At 39.8% G+C, this 15,496-nt stretch overlaps 1 long non-coding RNA gene across 1 annotated transcript; it reads left to right on the top strand.

Annotated features, from left to right (window-relative positions):
• Nucleotides 1–6,676: 6,676 nt before the first annotated feature.
• LOC102137047 (uncharacterized) lies at nucleotides 6,677–8,628 on the top strand. Its single transcript, XR_280714.4, has 2 exons — nucleotides 6,677–6,952; nucleotides 8,392–8,628. It is a non-coding gene; the product is annotated as an uncharacterized lncRNA (long non-coding RNA).
• Nucleotides 8,629–15,496: the final 6,868 nt, after the last annotated feature.

The raw sequence follows: 15,496 nt of genomic DNA, 5'->3' as shown, positions 1-15,496 counted from the left end.
CTCCATGTTTGGGAAATCAGTTTATTTGCTCCTAGGTATTGGGCTGTGTCTTATCACTGTGCAATTCAAAAAGTTTATTTCAGAACTTTAACACAGAACGTTTTCCCCTTATAAGTCCCTAGAGGCCATCTGAATAACCTAAGCAGTATGATTTGAAGTTAATGTTGTCCCTCTGAAGCAGCTGACAGAGTGAGTGACTTACACATTGCCAGCTCATCTGCATTAGGTCACAGGTTTTCTTCAATCCCAAGATGGATGCATTTTTTTGTAGTTGATGTGCATTTGGAACAGTTCCTTTGAAAGGACACTGGTCCTCTTCCTCAACCCAGGAGGTTCAGAGATACACAGTCACCTGGCTCCAACATGAATGACTGTCTTTGCTAAAAATGGTTGTTTTCTTCCAATGCCAGAATAGGTAGCCGGGAATAACACTACTCTGTTTGGGATGTTTTATATGGGAGAAGCATGCCAGTCCCAGGGAGAGTGCTCTTCTATTTTTAGATTCTAAGAATTTACGTGAGTTCATGTGAGCACATGTGCATAAATTAATATGCTTTTGAATCCAGCTTTTGGGATATTTAGTTAATAGGAAATGAGGATTTCTCAGATAATGGCATCTCAAAAAGTTTAGTTTTGGTTTTTAAAGAGATTTTTATTTTAAAGGCCACCTAGTAAAAGATCTCAACATAAAATTTTGTTGTTCTCTTTAAAATGGCTCTAAATAGTGCTGGAAGTGTTTAACTTGTTTCAAAGATTCTAATTTGAGCCTCAGACAGCTGCAGTGGTTATTAATATGAGCACAATGGCTGACACTTTGACAACAGCCCCTAGTTTTCGTTTACTGCTTTCATACTAAATGTCCCTTTTGTGCACAGGGCGTAAAAATCATGGTCAGATGACTGACTTGGGAGACCCGCCTGTAGACTGATCAGCATCTGAGAGCCCTTTTTTTTTTCTTTTAAGAGAGTGTTACTCTTTTATTAGAAAAATTGGTAGATCTCTTATTAGATTATAAATCTTTAACACACTATTAGTCTTTCTCCAGTGTAGTGAAAATTCAAGGAGAAAAAACTTATTAATAAAATTAGTGAGGAGTGATGTGTTCTTAATGCATATTTATACTAGGTAAATTGACATATAAAAGTGTCATGGGACATTGGCCTAGAATTAGAACAAATAAGCAGTTCTTTGTCATTCAACTGAAACATTATTTAGAGGTGAACATTTTCAATCAAAGTTATTTTTGCCTGGTTATTCTTTGTAATTTTCCAGAAACTAATGTTCTCTAAATGAAAAAATGACAGAAAAAAAAATTCGATGGCATATTCTTTTCTCAGCTGGTTTTTGTTTTGAATCTGTGCTGGATTCATGTGTATTTATATTTGGTCTGTGCATTTTTCTTGCAGGGCACCATTTTGCTTGGTTGAACTTTGTTTTATAAGTGTACAAAGGTTTAAATCATCTTGTGGGCATCTCTGCATGTGTCACATTCACCAGGCAACTTGTCTAACTCTGTGAATATGTTTCTTTTGAAGGACTTGGCTGATTCATTGTTTGAAGAAAAGCAAATAAACAACTTAAATACTGAAAAATGTACAAGTTAATATCTCTGACCCAGGCTGAGCCAAAGGCAGAATTATAAAGTATAAGCATTTCCCTATAGTGTGTGCTTTCACAATTCAAACTGACCATCTTACAAATTAATGCTAATGAGATTGATGAATAAGGAAACATACCTTGTATCAAGCAGCCTATTTTCCCTCCCAGAAGATAAGCTCCTGATGGTCACAGACTATCTCTGATTTTTTTCATTTTGAATTTTCTGTGTCTGGTCCAGTGTCTGTCACATGAATGAATGAATGAATTCTTATAGGACTTAAGTACTTATATACAGCTTAAATATGAGTTGTTTAATTTAATCCTCACTACTAATATGTAATGTGGATATTCTTATTAACATCATTTTACAAATAAAGAAATTTAAGTTCAGGTTGCAATGATTTATGCAACGTTATCCAGCTAGGGAAGAGCAAGGTGAATCTTTAACCTTTACCTTTTTACTCCAAAGTCCAGACTTCTAAATCTGATTTGTGTCACACAGCTCCTCAGTTCTGCCATTGTAGCTTGAAAATAGCCAGAGTACATATAGACAAATGGGTATGTATGTATTCCAATGAAACTCGATTTATACAACACGTAGGCCTGATTTGGCACACTGGCTATAGTTTTCAGTCCTTAGTATAAGTTCTAGTCCAGGCTTTCTTATTAAAAATGGCAATAATAAGATAATAAAAATACCAATATATATTTGCTTCCTTCAACTTATCTCTTTTAATAAACCGAATCACAGAATAGTTATGTCACTCAAGGTCATAGAGCTATTGCTTGTAAAGTTAGGTTTAAACCCAGGTCTGCTGACTTAGGCATTCCCTTGAGGCTTTGGAATTCAGACAGGAAATTCTTGCTCTCACTAAAATCAGACAACAGAGTGCGGGATCTAAAATAAGTGACTTAGGGTTGGTGGACCCTTGCTACAGTTAGTTAGTCTGTCATCTTTGGTGACATGAAATCCAAAAAAATGGGGAAACATGACCTTTGTGTTCCCACAGGTTGGAGCATGGGGATGCCAGCTGCCTAGTACAAGCCCATCCCTGCATGGTGTGCCCTCAATGACACAGAACTCTGGAGACAGGAGGCTCTGGGGGAAATCTGTTTCCTCTCTTGGCATTTATACCTGCTCTCTCTAGGCCAATATTGCTTTCTAATATGCAATGTAAATATTTTCCTGCTTTTGAATCTCTAATAAAAAATGTATTTAAATTGAATTATGCAAAAATCATACAAGCCAGAGTTACAAACATTATATCAGACAGAATAAGATAACAACACTGCAATTCAAAGATGTGCAAACCTGCACCCTGGGCCACAGTTCTATCTCATTCTACCTCACCTTCAGGGAGTGTATGTCTGGTGTCAGCAGCAATCCCATTCAGCAGGCAAGGCAACCAGAGTTTTTCTGGACTGGGCATGTGTGTTACCCTCATGGTGCTTCAGAAGGATGCTGTCACTAAGGCTACAGTACTAGAATCCTGGCCTCAGGAATGTGGCTTGATGGCAAAGTGATCATTTTAGACAAGCATGACTGATTTTTTCAATGAAATAATGGTCTGTATTCAAAGCTTCCCTTAACATAGAGAAAGTATACAGGTTAATCTCCAACATTACAAGAATCAAGTCACTTTCCTCTGATTTTCTTCTATCGGCAAACTCTGTTGCTTACTCCACAGACTCCACAGGGAACGTAACATCCTGAGACCTTAGGATCTTCAGGTTGCTTTCATTGCTATTGGGATAAGCAAGAGCTGTGTAAAATATGGTACTATGAGAATGGGGAGAAGGTGGAAGAAAGATAAGGAAGGATGAGCAAAATAACACCTTTAACTAGGTTATAAAAATAAGTGGTGGGGATAGGGGAAAATGGGAGCTGGTATTCAAAAGTATAGAGTTTCAGTTTTGCAAGGTGAAAATGTTCTCGAGATCTATTGCATGACAATGCAAATATATCGCTATTTAACAATACTGAACTCTACCCTTACAAATGGTTAAGATGGTAAATGTTATGTTGTGCGTTCTCTACGACAATTTCAAAAAAGAAGAATAAGAAGTGTTCAAATGCCAGTTCCATGACTATCTGTGTAAGACTGAGGATACTTAGGAGCCTAGATTTCCTCATTGGTAAAATCGGGGTTATGATTCCTAACTCATTACATAAGGTTAAATGAGATATAGTACATACAGTGTCAACAGTACTTCCTACTAGTAGAATCTCAATAAAAGCTAGTGCTCTTTTCCATGTCTATCACTCATCCCCAACACTTTGCCCATTGCTTGGGTAGCAGATTTTATCTTTTTATGGGATATTTTTCCAGGAAGATTAAAAATACTCTGGGTAGTACCTAGTTCTGGGTGCTGAGAGGAGTAGTGATGGAATGTCAAGAGTGCCCCCCATGTAGCCTTCTGGGTGAGGAGACAAGAAAGGAAGTGTGTGAGCGTACAGTAACATACACAATCACACACTCACACAAATCAGTTAAGCAGAGTGCAACACAGGTACATTAACAATTACCAAACCCAGAACCTTAGACAATCAGTACTCCAGATGTTTACAGAAGTAAGAGAGCAGAGTAAGCTGGATCCGTGCTTTTCAAACTTGAATGTGCAATCAAATTCCCTGGGGAGCTTGTTAGAATGCAGATTCCGATTTCATAGATCTGAGGGTGGGGCCTGAGATTCTGTATTTCTAATAGGTTTCTGGTCTACTTTGTTTATTCATGCATTTATGCATTTGTTCACTATTGACTCTGTCATGTACCATGTATTTTACTATAAACGAGGAATAAAACAATTATGAAAATATAGCCTTTCTTTCAAAAAATATAACAGGTAAAGTAAAGATTAAAATACAGAATCGTAAGTGGTGGAAATATTCCCAGGGTTCTATCGGGGCCCAGAGGCATAAGATACAGATTGATTGCTTTATGATGAATGGATAAGAGTTTAAGGGCAGTTCGGGCAGGAGGAAGGGCATGTATGAACACCAGGGAGTGTTCAATAGCATTTTTAAGATTGCCATGATAGGACCAAAGCAAAGGGTCTGGGAAGAAGAGTGGAGAGAGGGAAAGAGCTGGACAGTGGTCAGTGGCCAAGTTGTGAAGATTCTTGTGTGCCAAGCCAAGGTGTTGACACAACATTCTGAAAGCTACAGTGACCCGTGGAAGGAAATCCAGAGGGAGCTCAGAGAGTTCCATCTCAAGATGGTGTGTTCTCAGCCTTGATCTTTCTATAAGTGACTATACCAGCTCCTGTCTAGGACCTAAGCTCTTGACTATATTTTACCTGATTTAGTGCCCACCTCTTTCTTCTACCCCAAACATGTGAGCCACATTTCTTCTACTCTATGGTTTTCTTTAGAAGAGGTTAGTAATGCACAATGAAACAAAACTAATTTGTCCAAAGCAGGGCCCTTCAGAAGTTAAGAGAAGTTCCAACAACCTTGAGTATTTGAGTCTCATGGTTTATTTAAAAGACAAAATAGGCCAGAATAAAGTGTGATGTTTACAGAATATTTTAAATATTTTCATTAAATAAATGAAAACTTTTGTCACAGTAGGTATGTTGCAAGAGAGTATTATTTTAAAGATAATTATCTTTTTATAAATATTAAAGTACATTGGAACCAGAATGGGGCGTAAGATTAATGCCTGCTTTTAATTCTGTATCTTTGTGGTTTCATATATATAAACTAATTTATAAGCAAGAAAAGTGAAAATGTGAAGACTTTTGTAAATGTGAGGCTGGCTGTAACCTTCCTTGCCCCTTTTCTCCCTCCCTACCCACCTAATAGGCCCTGATCTAGGAACTTGGAGATTCTATTTTTCTTTTCTAATTATTGGAGAAAGCACTACAATGCACAGAGCACTAGATTTCATAGAGAAAAGCAACTGAAGGGTAGGCAAGGTGACCAAGGACCAAATATTAGTGACTTTTAAAGACCACCTTGAGAGTCAAAGAACCCGCTGTGTTGCTCCAACCTGATGCCAACATGGACACATGCAGCAAAGTGACAAAAACCACTGCAGAGGAAACAGGAGACAGACTGGCGGGTCCTCTATTATCACCTCTCTTTTTGTGTTGTTGGCTTAGTGGAAGATTTCCTAATTTGAAAAGACAAGTTAATTTTTGAGACAATGAAACACAAATGAATGTGCAAAGAAAAGGCATATCTGGCTAGGCACAGTGGCTCAGGCCTATAATCCCAGCACTTTGGGAGGCCGAGGTGGGCGGATTATGAGCTCAAGAGATCAAGACCATCCTGGCCAACATGGTGAAACCCTGTCTCTACTAAAAATACAAAAATTAGCTGGGCATGGTGGCACATGAACATAGTCCCAGCTACTCATGAGGCTGAGGCAGGAGAATCACTTAAACCCGAGAGGCGGAGGTTGCAGTGAGCCGAGATTGCACCACTGCACTCCAGCCTGGTGACAGTGACAGAGCAAGACTCCATCTCAAAAAAAAAAAAAAAAAAAAAAAAGAAAAGAAAAAGAAGAAAGAAAAGAAAAGGCATATCTGCCAGCCAAGAATCAGTTTTCAGCTTAAAACACAATAATACAGACCAAATTTAGCTCCTGTTCCCTGAACCAGTGGCAAAAGCAGCTAGTGCATGTGCCCAGAAAGCCACATGCAGCATGTTTACTTCACTATCCCGCTCTGTGCTGCTTTACTGGTTCTACACGTTAGGATTACAGATCCTTATAGGAATAGCTTCTTCACTTTAATGATTTCTTAAGAAAAAAATAAAACAAGATCTAGATTGTAGACTCCCATCAAAGAGCTTACTGGGAGAAACAGCTGTATTATGAATTATGAAGATTATAGGGGCATCCAACAAGGGGAAAAATTAAATTATTGTCTCGTTCCTTTGATAAATTCAAATTGCCAGGCGTAGGCAAAGATCTGACTGGACAGAGTGAATTTTGGAGTGAAATTTTATGGTTATGTCTTTTAAAAGCCATGTAAATCAGCAAGCGTAAAGCTGACAGGACCTTGCAGGCTTCAGCAAGAACACACTGTCCCTCTCATTTATTTAAAAGAATGCTGCCCTGCTCAAAGGCCTGCAGTGAGCCATGCCAATGCGGTTTGGCTGGACTGTGAGTGTTTGATGCAGTCTGATGTGAGGGTGGGGGTGGCGCAGAGAACGTTGAAATCAAAAAGGATTCTGCTCTGTAGAGACAAAGGAGCCACAGAGACATAGACGTGGATCTGGGAAATACACCTTTTGCTACTCATTCAATTTTAGAAAGGGGGTTTCTGGCATGGCTGAGCAAAACTTAAACTTCTTCTCCTGAGAATTACAGGAATTACAGGACCTGACAAAGCTCTAAAGATTAAAGTAAGTTAAATTGACTACTTTCACCAGTCTATGATTAAATGCCCTATATAGGATGTAGAGACAGGTGTCTGGTTCAGAAGAGGAAGGGGAGGTTGGAAACTGGTTGGAGTGAGAACTGAGCCTGTGGACTATGAAAATGTCAGAGCAGAAGGGGCTTTAGAGTGAATTTGGTTCCCCTCATTTTATAGATGCGGCAATGGAAGGAGACCTCAAGTGATTTTCTTAGGGTCACATGGTGATACATTGTTGGGATGAATATATACAGCTAGTAGAGCTTTTGATTAATGTGAGTGGCAGATTTATTGCAACAGGGGCTCCAATTCTTTTCTTCTCTCTATCCAAGCACCATGGGATGTAACTTTGTAGCTCCTCCCATCAAGAAGTCTGTTCAAGAGGTCTCATTGAGGTCTACTTCCTCTACCTCCAAACCTGGGCTGGCTTTGAGACTTGCTTTGGTTGGTAGAATGCAGCAGATGTGATGCTATGCAGTCCCAGGCCTATGCCTTGAAAGCCGTGCTTGCTTCTGCTCTGTCTCTTGACCTTTGCTTCTATTAGCCCTGACCAGCCTGCCGAAGGGACAGAGACCACAGGCACAGAGCTGAGGTGTGCCGGCTGAGGCCATCTGAAACATGGGAGAGAGAGATGGCTATGGTCAAAGAAATGCTCAGCCAGGCCTGACCCAGATCAATAGAACCCACCAGCTAACTGTGAACTTGAGAACAGTAAGAATGGCTGGTGTTTTAAGCCTCTTAGTTTTGAGGGTGGTTGTTTCCAGCATTCTTGTGGCAACACTCGGCTAGTCAGTGGTGCTATAATGAGAGGTTGGTCACTGAGAGGAGAAGGAGGGAGCAGGATAATCCCTGGCATGGTAGGTCTTGCAGTTTCCATCATGGGGTATGGTGGCCAATTTAAGAATGAAACTATAACCTGGAAACAGATCCCGGAAAAGTCTCCTCACTGTGATTGTGGCATTGTGCTGTCTAAATGAAAGACAACCCTGAAGGGTTTGTATCTTCACTTCCTAAAGCAGAAATGATCCTGGGGCTCTTCCAATTCTGATTTTAAAGAAAAGGAAGCAGAGGCTGCGCCGTGTTAAGGCAGGACCAGCTGCATAAGTTAATGGGCCGGACACAAAACAAAACTGTGGAGTCCCTTGTTAAAAAATTACTAAGATGGTGACAGCAGGGCATTAAACTAAGCACAAATCCCTTTTAAGTATGGGACTCTGTGAGACTGCACAGATTTTATGCCCATGAAGCTGGCCCAGATTTAAGCAATTCATCCAAGGATATCACTTCAGAAGATTCATCTGTCAGGCTAACCTTTACTCAAAACTGTAACCTGGTATATTTGTTAACTGCTAGTTCAAGAAGCAGGGCAAGAACCTAAGGCCTCTAGTTCCCACTCCAGTGATTCTTCTTTTTTTTTGCTTTTGACAGACCTATAGGAAGAAAATCGGAACCAGAAATAATACGGCAGACTTGGGCTCTGATTCACAGAGGGAAGAACTTATCATTCTTCATGGGGCACATAGAAGCATGAGAATTTGGGTTCAAGCAAGTAAATTCTAAATTAGAACCCATACATAAAGTGTTTGCAATGTCCAGTTATATCTCTATGATATTTTCTTTGTGAAAGTTGATTGTTCTTCCTTACAATAAATTGCATGAATTGTCTGTCTCTTCATTTAACTATTTCTTTTTCTTGTCTTTGCTATCTCTTTTTTTTTTTTTGGTAAGTAAAAAATTTTCAGGCACTAAATAGCAGGGTATTTTTTTTGCTTTGTTTCTCCTAAGTTTTGTCTGACTTATGACATTAATAATTATCCAAAATCTCTGATTTCTTATCTTTTCTATAGAATGCTGGAAAAACGACAGCTCAATATGTACATTACCCCATCCCTAACCACCTTCGTCACTACTTTGAACACTCTTCTCTCACCCGACACTGCAGTTAAATATGACTGGAATCCTTGTTTCTATAGTAAACCAATCTACTTTATTTTATGGATAATTAATGTAAAAAATTAGACTCTGGGCTTCCTTCAGGTTTTCTTAGGTTTTTCCCACTGGCGTATAATGAAAAATTCAAAAAGGGCCTCTTAGGTAACAGAGACAAGTTTGCAGATTTTTTAATTAAATTTCTTTAGAAAAGACAAGGTTTCTGTGACCTCCTTTTTTTTGAGACAACGAAAGTGACAAGACAAGATCTTAAATAATAAAGTTAAAGCCATCGGTAAAGGCAAAAGTCAAAGACGTGAAACATCTGTGAGAACACAAGTAAAAGCTAGTGGGGATATCTTGAAGAACAGAGCTCAGTTTCGCATCAAAGGTCAAACCAACTGAACACCAAGGCTTGATGCCAGCCAGAGTCTTGCTGTGTAGAGGCTAGTTGCTTTCTGCACGGACACTGATTCTTGCTTTAAAGATTACTTGTTAACTCACTAAACACACCCAGCCCAGCTACCTGCATCATTCCTTTGTCAAGGTTCCCATCTACCTGGCCCAGCTGCAGATGAAGGTCAGATTCTCAGGGTATTTTACCCCTCCCCGCTTCTTCTCTTTTCCAAATCACTATTCTGAATTTACAGTTGGCCAATGACCTCTAACTGGATTAATAAAATGTCTAATTTAGTTTGGAACATTGAGCTTCTGTTTCACTTTGGCTTGTTCAGGTTTTTATTAAATCAGAATAAATTTTCATAGTCCCTATGGAAATGCCAGCCTTCTCCACTAAGCTGGCAAAACATTTCCGTTTCCAAAGAAGTATGAAAACCTGTTTCCAGCCAGGCATGGTGGCTCACACCTGTAATCCCAGCACCTTGGAAGGCTGAGGCCGGCGGATCACGAGGTCAGGAGATCGAGACCATCCTGGCCAACACGGTGAAACCGCGTCTCTACTAAAAATACAAAAAATTAGCTGGGCGTGGTGGCATGTGCCTGTAATCCCAGCTACTAGGGAGGCTGAGGCAGGAGACTCACTTGAACCAGGAAGGCAGAGGTTGCAGTTAGCCAAGATTGCGCTACTGCACTCCAGTCTGTCGACAGAATGAGACTCCATCTCAAACACCCCCCTCAAGCCCCGCTCCCCAATAAAAAAAAAAAAAAAACTCTGTTTCCAGAGAAGGTCCTGCAGTGGTGAGGACTGGTGAAAGAAACATGGGTCTTAATAATCATGACAACCTGCCCTGGTTTTTATCTTTTAGGTATGGTTTGTCTTCTGCTACTTGGTGTTTCTACCCAATCTATTTCTTATCTGTTTCTCACTTTTCTCTTGTATATTTCAGCCCAAACACCAAAGCTGTGATCCATTTTTAGTTTCCAAGGTCACATTAGCACAGAAATCTTTCTGCAGGCATCCCTTGAGGAAAACACCAAACGACAACTTTCTGCCCTTAAGCTAAATGCTGTATAAGCCTCTAGCTTCTTGCCTTCTGCTCAGTAGGGGATTTTTCTCTTCCTTTTTTACTCACTCTTCTGCCATTTCCTTCTCTTAGCACCAGGTACCCTAGATTCCTTTCTCTTGCTCTCTCCTGCTTTCTTTCATTTGACCCTGAAAACCAAAACGCTGATAAGCTCCCTTCCTTTGCCTCATTAAAAAATTGCCATAAAATTTATAGCTGGCTTAGTCCAGCCGTCACTGATCTTGATTTAGTTACTGCCAAGAAGTGTTTTATGATTATCCACTGACTTATTTACAACAAACCTAATGAAGTCCTTGGTGTTAGGAGCCTGTATAGATATTATTTGTTTGGAAAATAGGGTGGGTACTTAGATACTTGAAGTTCTCTGTGTAGGCTGGGGTGGTTTGGGTTGTTTTGCTTATGCATTTCAAATGGAAAGGCATAATCCCAAGCCTTCATATGTAATAACATAGAATCATTTTGCTGCTGTGTGGCAAATGTATACAGCCCTGAGACAGCACAGGAAATTTTCCAATACTTCCCTAAGCATTAGTTTCAGGAGGCCATTTGTGAGGCCGGTAAGAGAAAACAAATTGTGTTGGTCATGATAAAATTGTCCGTTGGTGGAAACTGTTTGAATACCTCAATGTGATGAGGTTAATTGATTATACAAAAGTGATTTAGAGGCTGATGTAATAACCACCTGTTTTGAGTCTGCTATTTGAAAGATGGGTCAGGGCAGGAATAAATTAAATGTTTGCAACATTGGAATTGTGTTGATTGTTCAGTTGTATATTTAGAATATGTGAAAAGGATCTGTTCCCCCTGTAATCCCTGATACTGTTGTTGGTCACAACATAAATGTAAGGTGTTCAGTAGTACCAAAGTTCTTTAACGGGTGATGCTGTGTCCTGAGTAAAACAGTGTTATTACCTGGAACAGATCCATAAAGAAGAGTTGTAATGCATGTTTCCAAAGAGAAAGCCTGACTGTATTTTTTGGGAAGTGAACCCTAAAACAATGGTGCCAGGAATTACTTGAACACTTCATTGTCCTAGAAGAAATCTGATGTCTGAGGAACAGTTGTAATAATCTGCCTTCTCTGCTTGCTTCCCCCAACCTGGCTAAGGATTGATTTAGGGTCTGGGGTGGTGGCAATAAAGATGAAGCATTTGCAACTGCACTACTGATTACTATATGTTCCTTTGCTGAGGCCACTGCCATTTTCTAAAGAGTTGCTAGTGGAGAAGAGCCTGGTGGTGAAGGAAGAAAAATAAAGACTCACTTGTTTAAGTTTAAACTATACTTCACCCAATAGTACAGAAGCCAGAAAAAGGAGTGATCATAGCAGGCAAATCTGACACAGCACTGTTAGAGAAGTGCCACTTGATAAGTCAGGAACTGTGCTTGCATAAACCATGTATAAACCGAGGCCCCACACGACCCAACCTCAACATAATGCTCCATGAAAAAGCACAGTCCAGAAACCAAAGTCATTACAACTGAAACCCGCTCTTTACTTTGATCTCTTAAAAATCATGATAGTAGATCCATTTACAATCCATGGTAAAACACCTTTCAACACCTTTTTTTTTAGAGACAGGGTCGCACTCTGTTGCTCAGGCTGGAATGCAGTGGCATGATTGTAGCTCGCTGCAACTGCAAACTCTTGGTTTCAAGCAACCCTCCCACCTCAGCCTCGGAAAGTGCTGAGATTACAGGCATGTGCCACCATGCCCTGGCTCCCAAACTGCCATTGCTTCCTTTCTTGTTTCTCAGACTCCAAAGCTGCTCCAGAGACTCTCACATGTCAAATCCTACAACACTTTCTCACAGAACCTGTGGCCCATGTGGGCTTTTGTTCTTCACCCAACTTCTTCAGTTTGCAGGTCTACACTGCCTCACTGTTTTTGTTTGCTTTTGCCTTGTTTTTTTCTGTCCTTTTGTTTTGTTTTCTTTAACATGGTCTGCCTATTCTTAGAAAAAGCTTAGGAATTAATTTGGCAAAATTCTCTTAGAGGGAAAGCAAGGGCAAATGAAGAATCTGAGTAGACAAAGACAAAGTCCTCTTATTAGGCGGAGTTCGGGTAGGAGTCTCAAATTACAGCCATGTTAAGAGATTTTGTCCCTTAATACTGTCACAATTAACAGTAAAAGCTAACATTTATTAGTAGTTAACATGTTGCATTCATTTTGCTAAGTGTTTTTACATAAATTATGTCATAATAACTAATTTTATCTCACAAATTTGTAATATCACCGTATGAATAAGGAAGGTGTACTTTAGAGAAATTGAGTGATTTGCCCAAGGTTACATGGCCGGTAAACAGCAGAACTAGGACTTCTCAGCCTCAGATTCTTTCCAAAGCCCACTTTCTTTTCTTTTCTTTTCTTTCTTTTCTTTTTTTTTTTTTTTTTTTTTTTTTTTTTGAGATAGGGTCTTCCTCTGTCGCCCAGGCTGGAGTGCAGTGGCACGATCTTGGCTTACTGCAACCTCTGACCCCCCGGGTTCAAGCAGTTCTCCTGCCTCAGACACCCAAGTAGCTGGGATTACAGGTTCGCACCACCACACCTGGTTCATTTTTGTATTTTTAGTAGAGATGGGGCTTCACCATGTTGGCCAGGCTGGTCTTGAACTCTCGGCCTCAAGTGATCTTCCCGCCTCCACCTCCCAAAGTGCTAGGATTACAGGCATGAGCCACTGTGCCCGACTTCAAAGCCCACATTCTTAATCATCATAACTTTTAGGTATCAGCATTCTCCAGTGGCTGAGGTTACACTGAGAATAAAGCGATCATTGAAACTAATACTGTTCAGATATAAGAAATATAATCATCCCTATCCTTTCACAACACTCTCTTTTTACATAATTTTTCAGCTAAATGTACCATTTTTGACCCATATCTGTATTAACATACTGATTACCAAATGTTAGACACTTGTCTACAAATTAGTACTAAAATTTTCTAACTATAAAAGATTGCGATTTGGAGGGGAAATTCAATTTTTAAATTTCTCTCTCTTATTTTTTATTATTTTATTTTTATTACCTTTTGCACCCAAAAGATCAGAGGAAATTCTATGGTTCACAGTTATAATTTTGAGACTGTTTCTTCATCTCCACTCTATCTCATCTGTGAAGCTGGAGGGAGGAAGGATTTAGGAGAGAGATTGGGAGCTCATCAGAGCATGACAGTCATGAGTGGTACCCAGAGTGTGAGAATGACCTCTAAACACAGTTGCCAGCTCCACTGTCAAAAATGCCACCTCAAAAAATTATCTTTGCATAAATTTCTACTTTTTGAACAAATTTCCCTTTTGGTATAAATGTTTCCTGCTATCTTTGTATCCTGATTGAAAGTGAAATGCTATGCCTCTGATGAGATTCATCACTACCCTTTGGAAGATAGGCCCCAAATCACACTTCCCACTTTTCTCTTTTTGGCATATGCCTTCAACCTGGAGTCTATGCCTTGAGTCACTTTTGCTTTCAGCCTCTGGAAGCTGTGTTAAGTCACCATCTTCAAGTCTCCTGACTCACGAATCACGTGTCAACTCCCTTGGCTGCTGGTCAGTGCACTTTCTGTTAAAATTTGAGCTTGAGTTAGTTATTTGAAGGACATGGAAACACAGAGCAAAAAATGAGGCAGAATGAAGGTCTCTGACCTAACATCTGGAGGCCTTGGCCTTCTGGGTTAAAACAAACACTGGAGCTACGAAAGAATCATTCTGTCACCTGACCCCAATTCCTTGACCCTGTTACAGAAAAGGTTTATGTAATTATTGCAAGACATCTACATATCCCTATGTAGATAGAAAACAATAATACATCTTATACATACATGTACTATTCATTTTTCACATGTAAGTAGGTGTTATAATCAATATGATACAAATGGTTTTAATAACATTAACCAAATTTATTTGACAGTATGTATTTTCTTATTCAATATGTAAATATAGGCAAGAGATTTTACTATCATGAGACATTTATGAATTCTTATGTTAGAAAGGAATTCTCACTTTTTAAAAACAATTAGGAATTGCTAATATAAATAACGGTGGTTCCCTGTGGTCAGCAAAATGGAAAGAAACATGAAAGGGGTCCGAAATATGAAGGCACTTACACACACACACACACACACACACACACACACACACAGACACACACACAAGCAGGAGATCTCTACCCAAAGTTATCAATTTCTTTCAGGAAATTGGCTGACACATCCTTGCTTTACCTTGGAGCTATGGGAAGTAGCTCTTGATTTAGTTGCTTGATTTGGCGTGGGTGTTAAAGAACCCCGTGTCAGCAAACTCACAGGAAGAACTTGTCATTTCTACTGGTATTCTGTCTAAGCTTCAAAATGGCACAACACTCAGCTGCCCTGGTGTATTATAGTCTTTGATAGTTTCCTGAGGAGAAATCGTAGATGATTATGAGTCAATGTGTAAAGAGATAAATAAAGGGCTATCTTCAACTGTAAAACTTCTGCTTCTAGCTGATAATTAAAATGGAGTATCCGAAGAGCCCAGTGGGTAAGTTGTTTAGTTGGTTTTAATAGTCCCAAGTCCATCTCTCCTTCTTCTGGTAACAAGACCTCAATTTTCCTTTAGAGAATCGTCCATACCCATTGCTAGGCATGTGGCCCAGACCTAGTCCCCAAATTGCTGCTGGAATTATTGGGAAGGAAGTGAACTCCTCTAGATGAGGTTTTGAAACTGGTTAGAAGTCGGTTTGGCTTGTGATCACTTTTGCCATTACTGGAGAGAGCCTGCCTAAGAATAAGTCAGCACAGGGGACCGCTGCCCAGCAAATAGAGATAGAGTCCAAAGAAACCATTTGAACATCTGATCTAAATATTCCTGAGTCTAATTTTTGAGTTATGTGAGTCAATCAAGTTTCCTTTGTTGCTTACAGGCTTGATGTTGTTACAGGCTATGGTGTTGTTACTGGCACCATTAAAAAAGCCTAACTGGCCCAGCACTTTGGGAGGCAGAGGCTAGTGGATCATGTGGTCAGGAGTTCGAGACCAGCCCAGGCAACATGGTAAAACCTGTCTCCACTAAAAATACAAAAATTAGCCAGCTATGGTGGCACGTGCCCATGGTCTCAGTTACTTGGGAGGCCGAGGCAAGAG

The sequence above is a fragment of the Macaca fascicularis genome, chromosome 9, assembly GCF_037993035.2.
Source record: "Macaca fascicularis isolate 582-1 chromosome 9, T2T-MFA8v1.1".
In the NCBI taxonomy this organism is placed as follows: Eukaryota; Metazoa; Chordata; class Mammalia; order Primates; family Cercopithecidae; genus Macaca; species Macaca fascicularis.
The sequence above is the reverse complement of the archived record's forward strand: the minus strand, read 5'-3'. Positions and strand labels throughout refer to the sequence as shown.